General features: G+C 41.5%; 1 long non-coding RNA gene across 1 annotated transcript in view; it reads left to right on the plus strand.

Annotated features, from left to right (window-relative positions):
- Positions 1 to 370: 370 nt before the first annotated feature.
- LOC113448034 (uncharacterized) overlaps positions 371 to 16,237 on the plus strand; it is a 48,297-nt gene continuing 32,430 nt past the window's right edge. Inside the window, exon 1 of the long non-coding RNA XR_015742132.1 lies at positions 371 to 445. This is a non-coding gene — a long non-coding RNA (uncharacterized LOC113448034). The remainder of the gene's footprint in view (positions 446 to 16,237) is intronic.

Consider the following 16,237-nt stretch of genomic DNA (forward strand, 5'->3'; position numbering starts at 1 on the left):
CCTCCGTTATATACCTATTAAACCCCTGTAACTGCTGTTTTTACAGTTGATTGGTGTTCATTTAACATACCATAATTGCTCTTTAAATACGTTAAGTGCGTCTTTGAGACAATTTACAGTGTAGCAGTTTCCCAGCAGTATTCCTCAGAGGTATATGCAAAGTGGCTTCTGTGCTGGAATTCTCCCCGAAATGCATGGCAGAAACCCTCCTCCCACTTTGCATTGTGAGCGAAGTGAGAGGGCGGAGTGGGAGAGGGGGCAGACTCTGTCTGTGCAAGCTGAGAATCTCAAGAGGAGAAACTGGTTCCCTGGGTGCTAAAACAATGCATCACACCTCCCATAGGCTGGGGGGGGGTGGAACTAGAGGAGGGGGGTGGGGGGTGGCGGCTAATAGAGATGTTTTGCTGGCAAGCCAATTAGACGGCATGAGATAATGAAGGCATCTGTAAGTATTCTGTGCTCTTTGGGCAAAGCTGTGTCTGCTCGTCGTCTGTGCTAATCTTGCCAAATCTTGAGAATGCCATCATTGCAACAGCCGGGAACTGTTGTCTAACTTGGCTGCTTCTGTTGTTCTTTTATTATTATTGACTTTCCCAAAGGAGGGAAGCACAGAACCAGGTTCATTTCAAATGTCTCCATCAGGCTGATAGTGCTGGACTCTTTCTTGGTGGGGATTTTTTTTTTTTGGGGGATTCTTTAATTAATGTTTACTTGAGTTTTTAATTGCCTTTGTAGTCTTAGCAAAGCAACATTTCTTTAGCAATGGAATAGTGTGCGGTGTTTGTAATCATGGCGTCGCTTTGGAACGATGCCTTTGCAAATGGTAAGGGGGCAAATTTATGTCAGTCGTAGATCCTTTCCCTTCCTCTGGTCTAAAACAGTAATAGATTTGGCTTGCAGTTATGTTACGTTCAATGGGAGTTCAAAATATCCATAGGTTTAATGGTATGTGGGGAAGACCTTGGGGGACAAGGAGAGGAGCCACAGCCAGGAGAATGGATTGGATAAGAGGCAGCTTAGCCCACAGAAGGAACGTGGGCATGGCAATATCTCAATATCTCCCTTGTTTCTTGAGCTAATAAAGATGATGGGAGTGAAATGTACTTTCAGACTTGCAAGATTCTGTTAATGTAGCCTTAAATAAAGGTTACATCAATAAAGTAGAAATAGTTCATGTTAATGTGCTCCTTGTCTGGACTGTTTCCCAAGGTTGATGCAAAGGTAGGTGAGAAAAAGCTTGGGAGATGTGTGGCAAAGACACACTGTCTAGGGAGCAGTCAGGTAAGAGACAGCATCGCCCACAACTGGATAGCGGGTAGAGACTTGGAAGGGACTCTCCTTGGGCTGTAAAGGAGATGGTGGGAAATTTGTATTTTCAGACTTGTAAGATACTGTTAATGTAGCTTTATAATAATGTAGAATTAGCTTATCAATTACGTTTCCTGTCTGGTCTACCTCAGAAAGCTTACTGCTGACGATAGGATTTCTGTGTTCCGAAATCAAAGTATCAGTTGTGTTCAAAGCAAATAAGTAGCAATAGCAATAACATTCAGACTTACATACTGCTTCAGTGCTTTACATCCCTCTCTAAGCAGTTTGCAGAGTCAGCCTATTGCCCCCAACAATGTTTGGGTCCTCATTTTACGGACCTCAGAAGGATGGAAGGCTGAGTCAACCTTGAGCGTGGTGGGATTTGAACTGCCAAATTGCAGTCAGCCGACAGTCAGCAAAAGTAGCCTGCAGTACTGCACTTTAACCACTGCGCCACCCTGGCTCATTAATAAGTAGCTCATGCACACCAGTGACAGGTGAGCCACATGGGGAGTTTTGAAATGGCTGTGTTGCACCATGCCTGGTTGAACAAAACACTAAGATATAAATTGTGGGTTTATGAATAGCAATAACTGGAATCACTCCATATCTTGCTAGTCACCAAGAAGCAATTCACATTTTGGCTTAGTACCTGGTTGTTTTCTCATAGTTAGAATATGTATTTTGTTTATTCATTTAGTAGATTTATACCCCATTTTTCATTCAGGAGCTCAGAATATACTTTTGTGAGATTGAGAACAAATGGGTCAAAGTCACTCAGGATGCTTCCGTGGCTGAGGGGTGATCCTAGACCAATAATGAAAGTTCAGCATTCTTGCCGATTGATTTCACATCGCCCAATTCTGCCAATGATATTTTTTCTCTCTGCTGTGCTATTCCCCCGTAGTACTGGCTTCTTGTTAGTTCAAAGATCAAAAGAAACAGATCACGGTCTCTGACTATGGCATTCAATTTCAAAGAGTCTAATTCCTCTTTTTTTTTTCATTGTGCTACTAAAACACGATCTATAAAGCTTGATACAATAAATTATTTCAGTACAATTATATTTAAATGCTTAAATTCTTAACATTCAACTGTTTAGGCCTCCTAGAGAAAAACCGAGAATACAGAGAAAAACCAAAAGACTGGAGCCTCTTATCAATATCAGTTATAGTTTTTATTGCTTTTAAAATAAAGACCAAAAAGGAAAACAAAACCCCAAAAAACTACAAAAATAATAATGATAAAAATACAGACATTATCAGAAGAAAACACACACGCATAAAAAGTGGTTGAGGAAAAAATGAAGAAAAACAAACAAAAGAAAAAAAAGAAAAAAATGCTTTGGAAATGAGGAGACGAATGTCTGGTTTCTCTTCAGACATATGACTCTTTCACTTCATCAACTCTTCTGTTGATGAGTTTGGATGGCTAGTTGAGGAACTCTGGGAGTTTAAGTCCCCAAATCTTAAAAGTTGCCATGTTTGTAGACCTCTGGCATAAACCAGAGGTGGTATTCAGCAGGTTTTGACCAGTTTCAGAGAACTGGTAGCGGAAATTTTGAGTGGTTCAGAGAACCAGCAAATACCACTTCCGACTGGCCCTGCCCCCATCTATTCTCTGCCTCCAGATCAACTGGATCTATTTTTGTTGCCCTGCATAGGAGAATAGAGCTGGAAATCAGGTTAGTGGGGTAGGGAGGGAATGGGGATTTTGCAGTATCCTTCCCCTGCCATGCCCACCAAGCCACACCCACAGAACCAGTAGTAAAATATTTTGAATCCCATCACTGGTATAAACAATCGTCTTCCATGTTTGTCTCATCTACAAAACATAAACAAGGAGCTGTATGAAAATTTGCCCATCATTCACTGCAGATCCATCCTGAAAACTATAGTACATTACTTGATAGACCAACACAGGACCCAGTATTTTATTACAGCCAAAGTCATGTGCATAAGCACATAGTTAAGTTACCACTTAAGTTACTTAAGTTAAGTTACTTAAGTTACCACTGGGAAGCCTTCTTTCCTGCTAGCCCAGCTTAGTGCATGCGCATGATTGATAAACGCTCTGGACCACTTCTTCCTGCCATATATTCAGCAAGTTAATGTTTTCCTTGGCTGAGAAATGGGACTACAGTTAGTAGTGGGATTCAAAAATCTTTACTACCGGTTCTGTTGGTGTGGCTTGATGGACGTGGTGTGGCTTGGTGGGCGTGGCAAGGGAAGGATACTGCAAAATCCCTCCCCACCCCACTAACCTGCTTTCCAGCTCTGTTCTCCTGTGCAGGGCAACAAAAGAAGACCCAGCCGATCAGCTGGGATGCAGGAGGCAGAGAATAGATGGGGGCAGGACCAGTCAGAGGTGGTATTTGCCAGTTCTTCAAACTACTCAAAATTTCCGCTACTGGTTCTCCAGAACTGGTCAGAACCTGCTGAATACCACCTCTGACTACAAGACTTAGTAGTTCCCAACAGCCAGGCCCGACTCCAGGCCTACCCATCTTGGGATTCGCTTTCAGCCTGGCTGACTTCACACCCAAACACCCCACTTCTACCCAGGAAGACATATCAGCTTAGAGACGCAGAGGCTTAGAACTGCAGAATAACACGGGGCCCTTCCTATTCCTGCTGCTGTGCTGACTGGTGGAAGATTTCCTGCAGGCTGGAGACCTGCTAAAGAGGCACAGCAGCAAAGCCAGAGGGGAAAATCAATCAACGTGCCTAGGATAACAGGTATACTCACAAATCAGGAGAACCCAATTCAGCAGTGACTTGAATGAGATGTAATAGAGGCAACTGAAGAAATTGGCTGTGGCAGCGGATTTACTGGTGACATTTTTGTGTGCCAACACCAAGTGGGTTGATGGCACCATGTTAATTCCACAGTGCAGAAATGACCACAGCTGAAAGACATAACGGTTTAATACAGAGATGGGGAATCTGTGGCCATCGATGTCGCTGAACAACAGCATCAGGCAGCTGATCGAGCAGAGTCAATCCGCTGCCTGGTGACTGACATTGGGAGTTGTTCTTTAGCAACATAATCTCTGTCCTTCGCTTAGATTAGAAGCAGATAAATTTATGCTGAATTCCCCGGCTTTTCACCATCTGAAGATTCAGTTAGCATTGCATATCGGCTGCTGGATTGCTGTTATTTCTGGATGATCTGCAACTGTCCCTGGGAAATGGAATGATGTAATCCGTAAGATCCCTCTGTGGTGGTGATCTTAGGCATGGAAGGCATTGTTGGGATCACCACTGGGTGCAAGCAATGCTCATTTTATAGAGCCCCGAAGGAACAGCATTTCTATGCATCCATGGACATGCCTCCATTTCAATGTTATTTTGATGCAGACTAAGACAATCCTATTCTTCTAGGACTTTTATAGCTTTTTCTTTAAAGGCATACATTAAAATGCCTTCATTTTTTAAAAATTGTAATATTACCTGATGATATTAGTTTCATTGTTTTTACTACTACTACTGCTGCTGCTGCTGCTGCTATTACTACTACTACTACTACTACTACTACTACTACTACAGCAGAATTCTGGTTATTGGATAGAAATATTGGGTTAAATATAGCATCAAAATACACCTTGCCAAAATGGAATCTGCTCGTCCAGTCAAAACATCTCAAAAATGTCTGTTGAGAATATCTGTCCTCATTGCCCAAGAAATATGTGAAGTATGAGACATAGTCTTTTTTTTTTAAATGTGGCTCCAGGGTTTTATGTGGCTCTTAAAAGGAGGGATTAATTTTGCCCCTTACTTGCACTCTGTAAAGAACTAACAGTTACCTCACTCCACTGAGCTTCCAGCTCTGGTTAATTGTGGGGGGCATTTATCTAGGCTGGCTTGATTTGTGTGGCAGGGTTTTTTCAGAGGGGAATGTACACTTAGCTGTATGCTGTTTATGTTTACACTGGGGGGGTGGGGAGGAAGGAAGGAAATCAACTGCCACCTCATGTTTGCTTGTGTTTTGCTCTACTCAGTGGCAGACTGCATAGACTCTGGGGAGAGGGGAAATAGAACAGGGAAGACTTGGGGGAAAACTAAAGTAAGTGCTGTATCTCGTCCAGACGCTGCTACAAGGTTACCTGGAATATCATCTGCATACCAAACTGTGCCTGGATTGTCCGTTATGAAAACATCTTGCCTGAGCCCCATTGGTTGCCCGAAGGTGGGTAATGGGAGGTAGCTAAATGGGAAAAAGTTGAATTTAGGGCTTCTGGCGCATGATTCTCAGTTCTGGCTTTGCATTACTGCAACACACTTGACTTCTACTAATATTTCTCAACAAATGCAGCCAAAGATTGTTTCTACTTAGGAGTTTAAACTATGTCAGATCTGAAGGAAGGGAGGGAGGAAGGAAGGGAGGGAGGAGATGTAAACAAAATAGAGAGATAGAAATATGTCTCTCCACCATTGTGCAAAGTAGACAGCACATAAATGACATATTGGAGCAGTGGTGAAGTGAGGTATTCAAAACAGAATTGTGTGTAATTTGATTACTTTGGAGAGACATCTCACTGCTTCACTGCAAGCCATTTAACACTCTCTATGGCTCTGCTTCTGTAGTTTCTGTTCACATCCTAGGCCAGTTTCTCTCGCTCTCTCTTTCCCTCTCTCCCTCCCTCCCTCCCTCTCTCTCTCTCTTGTCCTAGTGCTCCTCAGATGTGTTCAAGCTACAAGTATAAAATTCTCACTGAAATATAGAGAGTTGAAGTTATAAGGCATATGGTGGGCATTGCACTGGGGGAAAGAACAAATGTGGCCAACAGCTATGCTGGCTTAACATTCTACATTTGGAGAAATTGCATTTCACTCAAGGGAGATTTCCCTTTTTTACTCCACATGTCTGGAAGGCATCAGGCTAGAAAGGCTGAATGAAATCTATGAAGTATGGTCAACTGGGAGTGCTTACAATAATGGGTTCATAGCTAAGCCAAAATATATCTGTCTTTCTTTGCTGTAAGCTTGTACGAAGCAACACAGTCTGGTTTATAGGTCACAAGTTTTGGGTAGCACAATGTAGTAACCCAACCAATTTTGGCTTTATCAACCCAACACTGGTAGGGCCATCACAGTTTAGCATGAACAGAGTCATCATTGAAATAAGCCCTTCTTTAACTAGCAAGGAAGCAAGGTGGGAACGATTAACACGTCTTCTCTGTATACTTTAATGGACTTCTTTAAAGGCTAAAATAGGCTGATCGAACAACTTCCTTTCTATAGGTGTCTTAAAATGAGGACTAATAGATTGAGAAACAGTTTCTTTTCCAAGGCAGTAATTGTCTTGAATCAAACAGTGCATTTGTGATTTAGTCCTGATATTATTATAATAATTATTTTAATTTTTAAATACTCTGTAGTATGATTGTGATGTCGTGTTTGGGGCACTGTGCTGGAGTAGCTTTCAAATTTCATTGTATTCGTGAAATTCAATGACAGTAAAGGTATTCTATTCTATAAGAAATCTACCATGCTATTATTTTTGAAAGAGCACCACTGTTTTATACATAATGTGGCATAATATGGAAGCAATTTGGAATGTCAAATTCCCTGCCTGTGGGAAGATGATTAATGACATATAAAGACATATAAGACCACATTGTGACTGCTTTCATTTACCATTAGGAAACTACAAGGCAAATGAATGAACCTGTCTAAGAGATCAGATGCCCCTGCACTGTCCTTTAGGATTGGCCCAGCTCCACAAACAGCGACAGATCTAATTTAGAAGGGAGCTGCAGGCCCTGAATCTCTCCGCGATGGGGCATTGTGCTCCTTGCTAGGTCACAGCACGCCCAAGGAAGGCAGAGAACCACAGGGAGGTGATTTCTCATCTGCTGGCGGCTAGTGGATCATCGATGACTTTTGGATCAGCGTGGAAAATGCACAGGCTGAGAAAGATTGAAAGAGCTGGAAAAGCGAAACTTCATGCCTTCCAAACCAATAATAATTCCGGCTTGTTGGCGTCGATGTGCTAAGCGCTCTTGTGGCCAATTTGCCTTTCCAGTAGCTCTGTCTGACTTGGCAAAGTCTGAGAGAAGTAGTAGTCGGCATGCAAGCCCAACATGGTGTATTTCAGGGCATCCTTTAGTTGAGGGCCATTTCATCCCTTCACTTCTGGGAACGCTCAAAAACTGATTGAATTGACCTTTGCCTGTGGAACCATAAACAGAACTTTAATTGGAAGGAAAAAGAAGGAATTATTTGGCTTCTCAGTCAAAAACTAATGAAGGTTGGCATTTTCTGTTATAAGGAACCGGTTCCGTGGAGATTGGTTTTTCTGGGGACCGGAGGGGGTGTGGTTTTGTGTGCTACCTGCATCCCGCTGATGGGGCTTCACTTGTTTGCACGGCCCAGCTTCTGGCATGCCGTGGCCCCAGTGCCAGACTGGGGATGAGGGACCCTTGTACTAAAGGAAAAAGAGAAAGGAAATAGCCAGATTTGTCTTTACTGTGGCAAACTTGGAGAAAGGAGTTTGTATAAGAAAACTTGCAGGTCAAGAATTTGGTGTTTTTATTTTTGGCACTTGGGAATCCCCCCTTACAAATCAACGGTATCTGCAGGAGGCAAAGCAGACAATATGACATCCATGGTGTCTACCATCTTGCCTGTTTTGACCTCCATCCAGTGGTGGGATTCAAATTGTTTTTACTACCGGTTCTGTGGGCATGCCTTGGTGGGTATGGCAGGGGAAGGTTACTGCAAAATCCCCCATTCCCTCCCCATCCCACTAACCTGCTTTCCAGCTCCGTTCTCCTGTGCAGGGCAACAAAAGAAGACCCAGCCGATCAGCTGGGACTCAGGAGGCAGAGAATAGATGGGGGCAGGGCCAACCAGAGGTGGTATTTGCCGGTTCTCCGAACTACTCAAAATTTCCGCTACCGGTTCTCCAGAACTGGTCAGAACCTGCTGAATTCCACCTCTGGGTCCATCTCATCTTTGCTCCTGTTTTTTGATAGCTTCTTTCTCTTTCCGAGATTGCCCGCACTTACTGTATTTTCACATCAACTCATTTTATTTGGTTAAAAAGCGAAGATGATTGAGATGGAGCCAGAACTGAAAGGGTTAAATAACCCTGTATTCCCATTTCTGTTTTTCCACAGCTTGTCTCTCTCTCATTTCCTACCTGCATCAACTCAAATCAAAAGGACACTCAGGGAGGGGAAGAACAATGTTAGTTTTAAGGCTTTGAGGAATTTGCAGGCCTTGACTTCTGAAACCCCACCTCAGTGTGGAAGGCCAAGGGGGTGTTTTAGGGAAGTAAGGAAGCAAGGCAAGCAAACCACAAGGCATTCTGTAATTCCTAAAGGGGGAAGGCAGGGTTTTCCTAAGGAGAAACAGGGCATGCTAAAACTATCGCACTTGTTTGGTTTGTGATTAAAACCGCCACTTCCTGGTATTTACGCTTCTCCGATTACTCCCTGTAGTAAGGAAAGAAAAACAACATAGGAAAAGCAATTTGGCAACAGATAGCACTGCCAAAACTTGTAATATTAGTTGTTGCTGTATGATTTAAGGGAATCTGTGTCCCTTTGTAATTGGAGATGATGAATTGGTTGTCTGCATCCGCTAGCTATATCAACAGTAGAAAACTCCCATAAGGCTTCTGTACTCTTGTAGTAGGTCTCGTTTCTAATGGGACTTCGTTATTTATCATATTTATACTTTGTTCTGCTCCACGTCCAAACAGTACAGGTAGTCCCCGACTTATAACAGTTCATTTAGTGACCGTTCAAAGTTACAACAGCCCTGAAAAAAGTGACTGATGACCATTTTTCACACTTACGACCATTGCTGATCCCCATGGTCAGGTGATCAAAATTCAGGTGCTTGGCAACTGGTTCGTATTTATGACGGTTGCCATGTCCTTGGGTCATTTTGAGACCTTCTGACAAGCCAGATTCACTTAACAACCATGTTACTAGCTTAATAACTGCCATGAGTTACTATGGCTAGAAAGGTCGTAAGATGGAGCAAAACTCACTTAACAATTGTCTCACTTAAGAACATGAATTTTAGGCTCAGTTGTGGTCATAAGTTGAGGACTACCTGTATAGCAGTCCCCACACAGAAGTTAGCTGGCAGAAGTTAAGTTAAGGAAGGGTAAAGAAGAAGATAATGAATTTTAGAAGAAGATAATGAACTTAAGAGCTTAGCAAAAACTGGAGTTGAAGTATTTTCATTTCCTGATGCCATCAGAAGCAAGAAATAATTAAGCCAAAGAGAGCGACCTGCCCATTTGATACTTCCCTGTTGTACAATATTAGGTCAGAACCAGTGGTGAGATTCAACTTTTTTTACTACTGGTTCTATGGGCGGGGCTTGGTGGGCGTGGTGTGGCTTGGTGGGCGGGGCTTGGTGGGCATGGCAGGGGAAGGTTACTGCAAAATCTCCATTCCCTCCCCACCCCACTAACCTGCTTTCCAGCTCTGTTCTCCTGTGCAGGGCAACAAAAGAAGACCCAGCCGATCAGCTGAGACTCCAGAGGCAGAGAATAGATGAGGGCAGGGCCAGTCAGAAGTGGTATTTGCCAGTTCTCCGAACTACTCAAAATTTCTGCTACCGGTTCTCCAGAACGGGTCAGAACCTGCTGAATTCCACCTCTGGTCAGAACCAACATATTTATTGCTGTTCAAATTCAGGGTCAGGCCCAAAAGTAGCAAAAAAACATTACAACTAGGAGTCTTTACAGAGAGATGAAAAATAAAGTAAAAAGGAACGGATGAGGTTGCAAAGAAAGATTCTAGCAGTAATGTCTCCAGATATATTTGGAGAGCCCAGAGGCCCAGCCCCTTCTCGTCCTCCTTCCTCCCAGTTCAAATCTTTCTCAACCTGCCATATTAGCTGATTCATACGTTCAAAGACCGCTTTGGTTTGCCTACTCATTTCACCCAGTGTAAAACGACAGGGAGGACCCCTTCCATAAAAATAACAGGATCAATTTTACAATTGTTTCAATTACATTCATTTGATTTAAAATCACCGGTTTTGCTAATTCATTTACTGTATGCCGGCTTTCTTTTTCTTTATTTTTGGCAACCTCTTACGTGAGTCAGTTTTAGTAGCTATGTCTCTATTCAGATGCCATTTTATTTTCCAAGAATTTCCTGGGCTATGTCAAACTGTGGCATTCTAGGAAAATACCCGCTGGCATTTTTTACTTCCAGAATGCCCTGGAGCAAGTCATTGTCCAGAATAATCTGCATTCAGTTTTGGTCACCACGATGTAAAAAAGATGTTGAGACTCTAGAAAGAGTCCAGAGAAGAGCAACAAAGAGGATTGGGGGATTGGAGTCTAAAACATACGAAGAACTGTTGCTGGGATTTGGTACGTCCAGTCTGATGAAAAGAAGGACTAGGGGAGACATGAGAACAGTGTTCCAATATCTCAGGGGCTGCCATAAAGAAGAGGGAGTCAAGCTATTCTCCAAAGCACCTGAGGGCAGGACAAGAAGCAATGGGTGGAAACTAGGAATCAAGGAGAGAAGCAACTGAGGACTAAGGAGAAATTTCCTGACAGTTAGAGCAATTAATCAGTTGAATTAATCCCACAGAAGTTGTGGATGCTCCAACACTGGATGTTTTTAAGAAGAGATTGGACAACCATTTGTCTGAAGTGGTGTTGGGTTTCCTGCCTAAGCAGAAGGTTGGAATAGAAGACCTTCAAGGTTTCTTCTAACTCTAATTAAAATTCTATTCTAATTCTATTCCACTGGTGTCAAAGTCGATTGCGTCCCATGGTGTATTGTGACTTTTTTTGCCTTTGAGGAGTAGGGGTGGGTGTGATGCCTACGCGTGGTGCATCCGGCCCATGGGCTGCCAGTTTGACAGGTCTATTCTATTCTATTCTATTCTATTCTATTCTATTCTATTCTATTCTATTCTATTCTATTCTATTCTATTCTATTCAGACGTGGTATTCAGCAAGTTCTGACCAGTTCTGGAGAACCAGTAGCGGAAATTTTGAGTAGTTCGGAGAAACTGGCAAATACCACCTCTGACTGGAGATTTGCAGGATCCTTCTTCTGCCATGCCCACCAAGCCACACCCACAGAATCGGTAGTAAAATATTTGAATCCCACCACTGATTCTATTCTATTCTATTCTATTCTATTCTATTCTATTCTATTCTATTCTATTCTATACTATTCTATTCTAATCTGGGAAAATAAAATGGCACATGCCAATATTTAGCTCTTACATAGGTGATAAGTGACACAACCAGTGGTGGGATTCAAAAATTTTTACTACCGGTTCTGTGGGCATGGCTTGGTGGGCATGGCAGGGGAATACCACCTCTGACTGAAAATCTCCAGTCAGTGGTGGTATTTTCCGGTTCTCTGAACTACTCAAAATTTCCGCTGCTGGTTTTACAGAACTGGTCAGAACCTGCTGAATACCACCTCTGGGCATAACCCATACAAATCTGTTGAGGTAATTCCCCGTTAAGAGAATGAGCACACATAGGGAGACCTAGTGAGGGTAGTGAAGAATAACACACAACCAGAACACAGATACACCGTATAGTAAAATGTAGGTTTTTACTTCCAGTAAAATGGTTAAGCAAAGTTCAACAAAAAGTCCAAGTCATTCATGGTTAAAGCAGTCAGTTTTCAGTCCAGGGATAATCCAAATATCAAAGTCCAGTATCAAAAACAGTTCAGTAAATAGACTCACATCAACGATCACCAACCGTCAATAGGGAACGGCAACACTCTCCAGAAAAAGGACAGAATAGCACAAGCCAAGTTTCTGGGTCCATCTTATGGCCGTTTGAGGAACCACACCCAATTACAATTTTAGCATTCCCTTAAAGAGACAGTATTAAAATGTGTATCCTGGTTTATATATTTTCCAACCCAACTGTTAGGTGTCTTACATTCCTAACATTCTCCCCTTTAGGTAGGACAATATATACAACCTTACATTCTAAGTCCATAATCCTCACAGCAAGCCTTATGCTTTACAGAGCCTTGGGCTTTCATAAAATGATCTGCGATGTTATTTTCTGACATACAGTATTCCAGCTTAATCATCTTACTTTGCACACATTGTCTCACATTTAAATATCTTAAATCTGTGTGTTTTGTTCTTGTCTTTACAGCAAGATTTGAAGCCATTTGTATTGCTGATTGGTTGCCTTCATAAACAACAATAGAATCTGTTACATCAATTCCCATATCAATCAATAGTTGCTTATAAAAAACTAAATCTGTACATAATAAAGACAAACATGAGAATTCAGCCTCCACTGTTGATGGACTTGAATGTTTCTGTCGAATAGACCTCCATCCAATCAACACCTTTCCTAATAATACTACAGTACCTAATGTAGATTTACGTGTATTTATGTCTGTAGCAAAACTTGCATCGGCATATGCAGTTAGACTTAGTTCATTCTTAGGCTCCAAATACGATACATAATACACTGTTTGTTTCAGATATCTTAACACGTGCATAGCAGCTTGCCAGTACCTTTCAGTTGGCTCAGTATTAAACCTCGCTAATTGGTTAACACAGTATGCTATATCTGGCCTTGACCAATTACTGAGATAAGATAAACTACCAACCAAGGACTGATAAATGTTCTTATCAAAAACAGGACTTTGAACATCACTATGGCTCAACTCCTAGCTCATTGATGTCTTAGCCAGCTTACAAAGTTCCATTTTAAAATTCTTTAGTAATTGGTTAATTTTATATGCCTGTGAGATTTTGCATCCTCCCCTAGTTCTATCTATCTTTAAACCAAGATATTGTTTAATTTCTCCTAACTGTTTTATCTTAAATTTCTTCTCTAACAGTGGTATTATTTTAGTAGCTTCTTGTTCAGTTTTGGTGATTAATGCTATGTCATCAGTAAACAATAGCAACAATGACACTATACCATTACTTTCCTTTTTAAACAAACATGGATCAGCCATGCAAGCTACAAAACCTATCTTAGTTAATTCCTTAACTATACATTGGTTCCACTCATATCCTGATTGCTTCAAGTCACCAAGACTCTTTTTCAATCTCCAGCAATCAGGTGTGTTATCGTTTTTGATACCTAAAGTTTTCTTTAAATATATAGTGTGCTGCAATGGTGCTTGCAGATATGCCGTCTCTACATCTTATAATGTATTATAATTGCCGTCTCTACATCTTATAATGTATTATAATGTATATAATGTATTTCTCCTTAGCTGCCCACATTAATGCTGCTCTTAATGTAGTAGCCTTCAGACTAGGTGCAAACAGCTCATTGTAGTCATTTGCTGTCTGATCGAACCCTTGTGCAAATAACCTGGCTTTATGGGTAACAGTCCCATCTACACTAGTCTTAAGTTTATAAGCCCATTTACATCCTATGGCTTGTTCATCTGGTGGTAACCTGACATTTTCATATACCTCCAGTTTTTGTAAGGATTTCAGTTCCTTATCCATTGCTTCCTGCTAAGCAGCCTGATCCTTAGCAGGATACAGTTTCAGTTCATTATAGTTATTTGGAACTGTGTTCACTTGGCATACAACACTAGCCTGATATCTATCAGGTGGTTGTGTTACTCAGGTTGAAGGTCTTGGTAATACAGGGCTTACTGGTGGACTCACCTGTTCCACCTGCTCCTGTTCTTCTACTTCCTCCTGTGCCTGTTCTTCCTCTTTAATAGCTATTCATGGTTTACTTATTTCGTCTTTAGGGACTACTTTGGTTCAATAATAACATCATTGCTGGATTCCTGTTCCAGTTTATCCCACCCAATGTGCTCAAGAAATTTAGCACTAGCGTTACAATAAACAAGAGCTGTGCCTTGATCCCAGAATCTAAACGATCTATGGCTGGCCTCATAACCTACGAAAAATAATTTCCTAGCTCTATGTTGCCCTTTCAGTCTTACTTGTGAGGGAATATGCACCCATGCTGGAGCTCCAAATGTGTGTAGATAACTTAAATTTGGTTTTCTGCCATTCCAACAAGTGAATGGCAATTCTCCAGTTGTTGTGTTAACTACATTGTTTAAAACATGGTTACTACGCATTATGGCTTCACCCCACAGTGTTTCAGGCAAACCTGAATCAGATAACATAGTGCAAGCCACTTTGCCCACTTCGTTCTACAAATGAGTTATGTTGTGGTCTGTAAGATGCAGAACGTTTATGCTCAACACCAGCCAATTTTAGCATAGTTTGGAATCTTTTGTTAACAAATTCATTCCCATTATCAGTTACTAAAGTAATTACTTTACTTTTCATTTTTCTCTCAGCAAATCTTAGCCAGTTAAAGAAATGTTGGAATGTTTCTGTTTTGCTTTTCATGAGATAGTAGAAACCATACCGTGAGTAATGATCCATTATACTCAAAACATAGCAGGCACCTCCCAAACTGGGTTTCTTAGGACCAATTATGTCAGCAAACACAACCTCTAAAGGTTCTTTGGTCTTAAACCCATTAAGTCTGTTTGCTGGAATAACCTTGCTTTTCTCTTGGCTACAAGCATTACAGTTTAAATACTTGCTACAGGGTTTTAATTTTACTCCCTCTGAAAATTCAACAGTTTGTCCGAGCATTTTGAAAGTAATGTGCCCCAGACGTCTATGCAGTAAATATATACATTCATAATGTGGCTTAACATTGTTATAAACCGAGTTAGCCATCTTCAACTGGTCATCATGTATCACATATAAATCATTCTTTAAATTAGCAATAACACTTCTACCCTCTTTCTCTATTATACAGTTATCTCCCCTAAAGGTTAGTACATAACCAAGATTAACTAAAGCCCTAGCTGCCGGTTCTTTATCTAGTGTTGGCCTTCATATGCATCCAGTTCTTCCCAAGATCCTAGGAAGTCATAATGTACCAGCATATTATATGTGTAGATCCAAGCAGTGTGACTGTCAAGCCTGAAATTGACATAAGTGTAGCCATTTTAGTTTGTCTTAGTATATATATTTTTTCTTACTTTCTCTGTGGCAGTCATGGGGGGGAAGGGTTTCGGGCTTGACATATTCCTAAGTGGGGAGGAGTGGAGATAAAGAGAGTGTTTTGGCTTGGTGATCTTTCTTCTCGTGGGAAACAAGTTGTCTGTGCTTGGCCCCCTTGAGGTGGAGATTCATGATATCAAGCAACAGTTGAATTACTTCTATTGGAGAATGTGACTTTTGGGAGTTATTTCTAACTTCTAATATTGTGGGGTAATTCCGGGTTGGGTCAGATCCAGAATTACCATGGACTTTGCCAATTTGATGCTTTCCTAAATAAAAGAAATCTTTTTGAAGATGGACTTTGTTCTTTTCTTTTAAAATGGATTTCATCACTTGGAAACCTGACAGTGACCTTCTGTAATTGACCAATGGAAATTTGGTCAATGCATATATTTTGTAAATGCCATCCAAAATATTTTTAGCATGTGCTGATAACCACTGGAACTACCATGGCCAGTCTCCCAATGTTAACAGCACACCAAGTGCCGTATATTTATTATTACTGCAGAGGTGGTATTCAGCAGGTTCTGACCAGTTCTGGAGAACTAGTAGCAGAAATTTTGAATAGTTTGGAGAATGGCCAAATACCACCTCTGTCTGGCCCCGCCCCGTTTATTCTCTACCTCCCGGGTCCCAGCTGATCGGCTGGGTCTTCTTTGGTTGCACTACACAGGAGAACGGAGCTGGAAAGCAGGTTAGTGGGGGGGGAGGGAATGGAGATTTTGTAGTATCCTTCCCCTGCCACTCCCACCAAGCCACCCCCACCAAGTTACACCATGCCCATAAGCCATGCCCACAGAACCGGTAGTAAAATTTTTTGAATCCCACCACTGTATTACTGTACTGCAGATGTTGCAGAGGATCAAGTTAGAGGTGATGTAAGATTGCTGTTTCAGTGACAGGTGCCCAAGTTTTGTTTTCTAACCTCTGTGATTTTA

Source organism: Pseudonaja textilis, chromosome 2 (assembly GCF_049901715.1).
Source record: "Pseudonaja textilis isolate UNSWEBS1 chromosome 2, rPseTex1.2, whole genome shotgun sequence".
Lineage (NCBI taxonomy): Eukaryota > Metazoa > Chordata > Lepidosauria > Squamata > Elapidae > Pseudonaja > Pseudonaja textilis.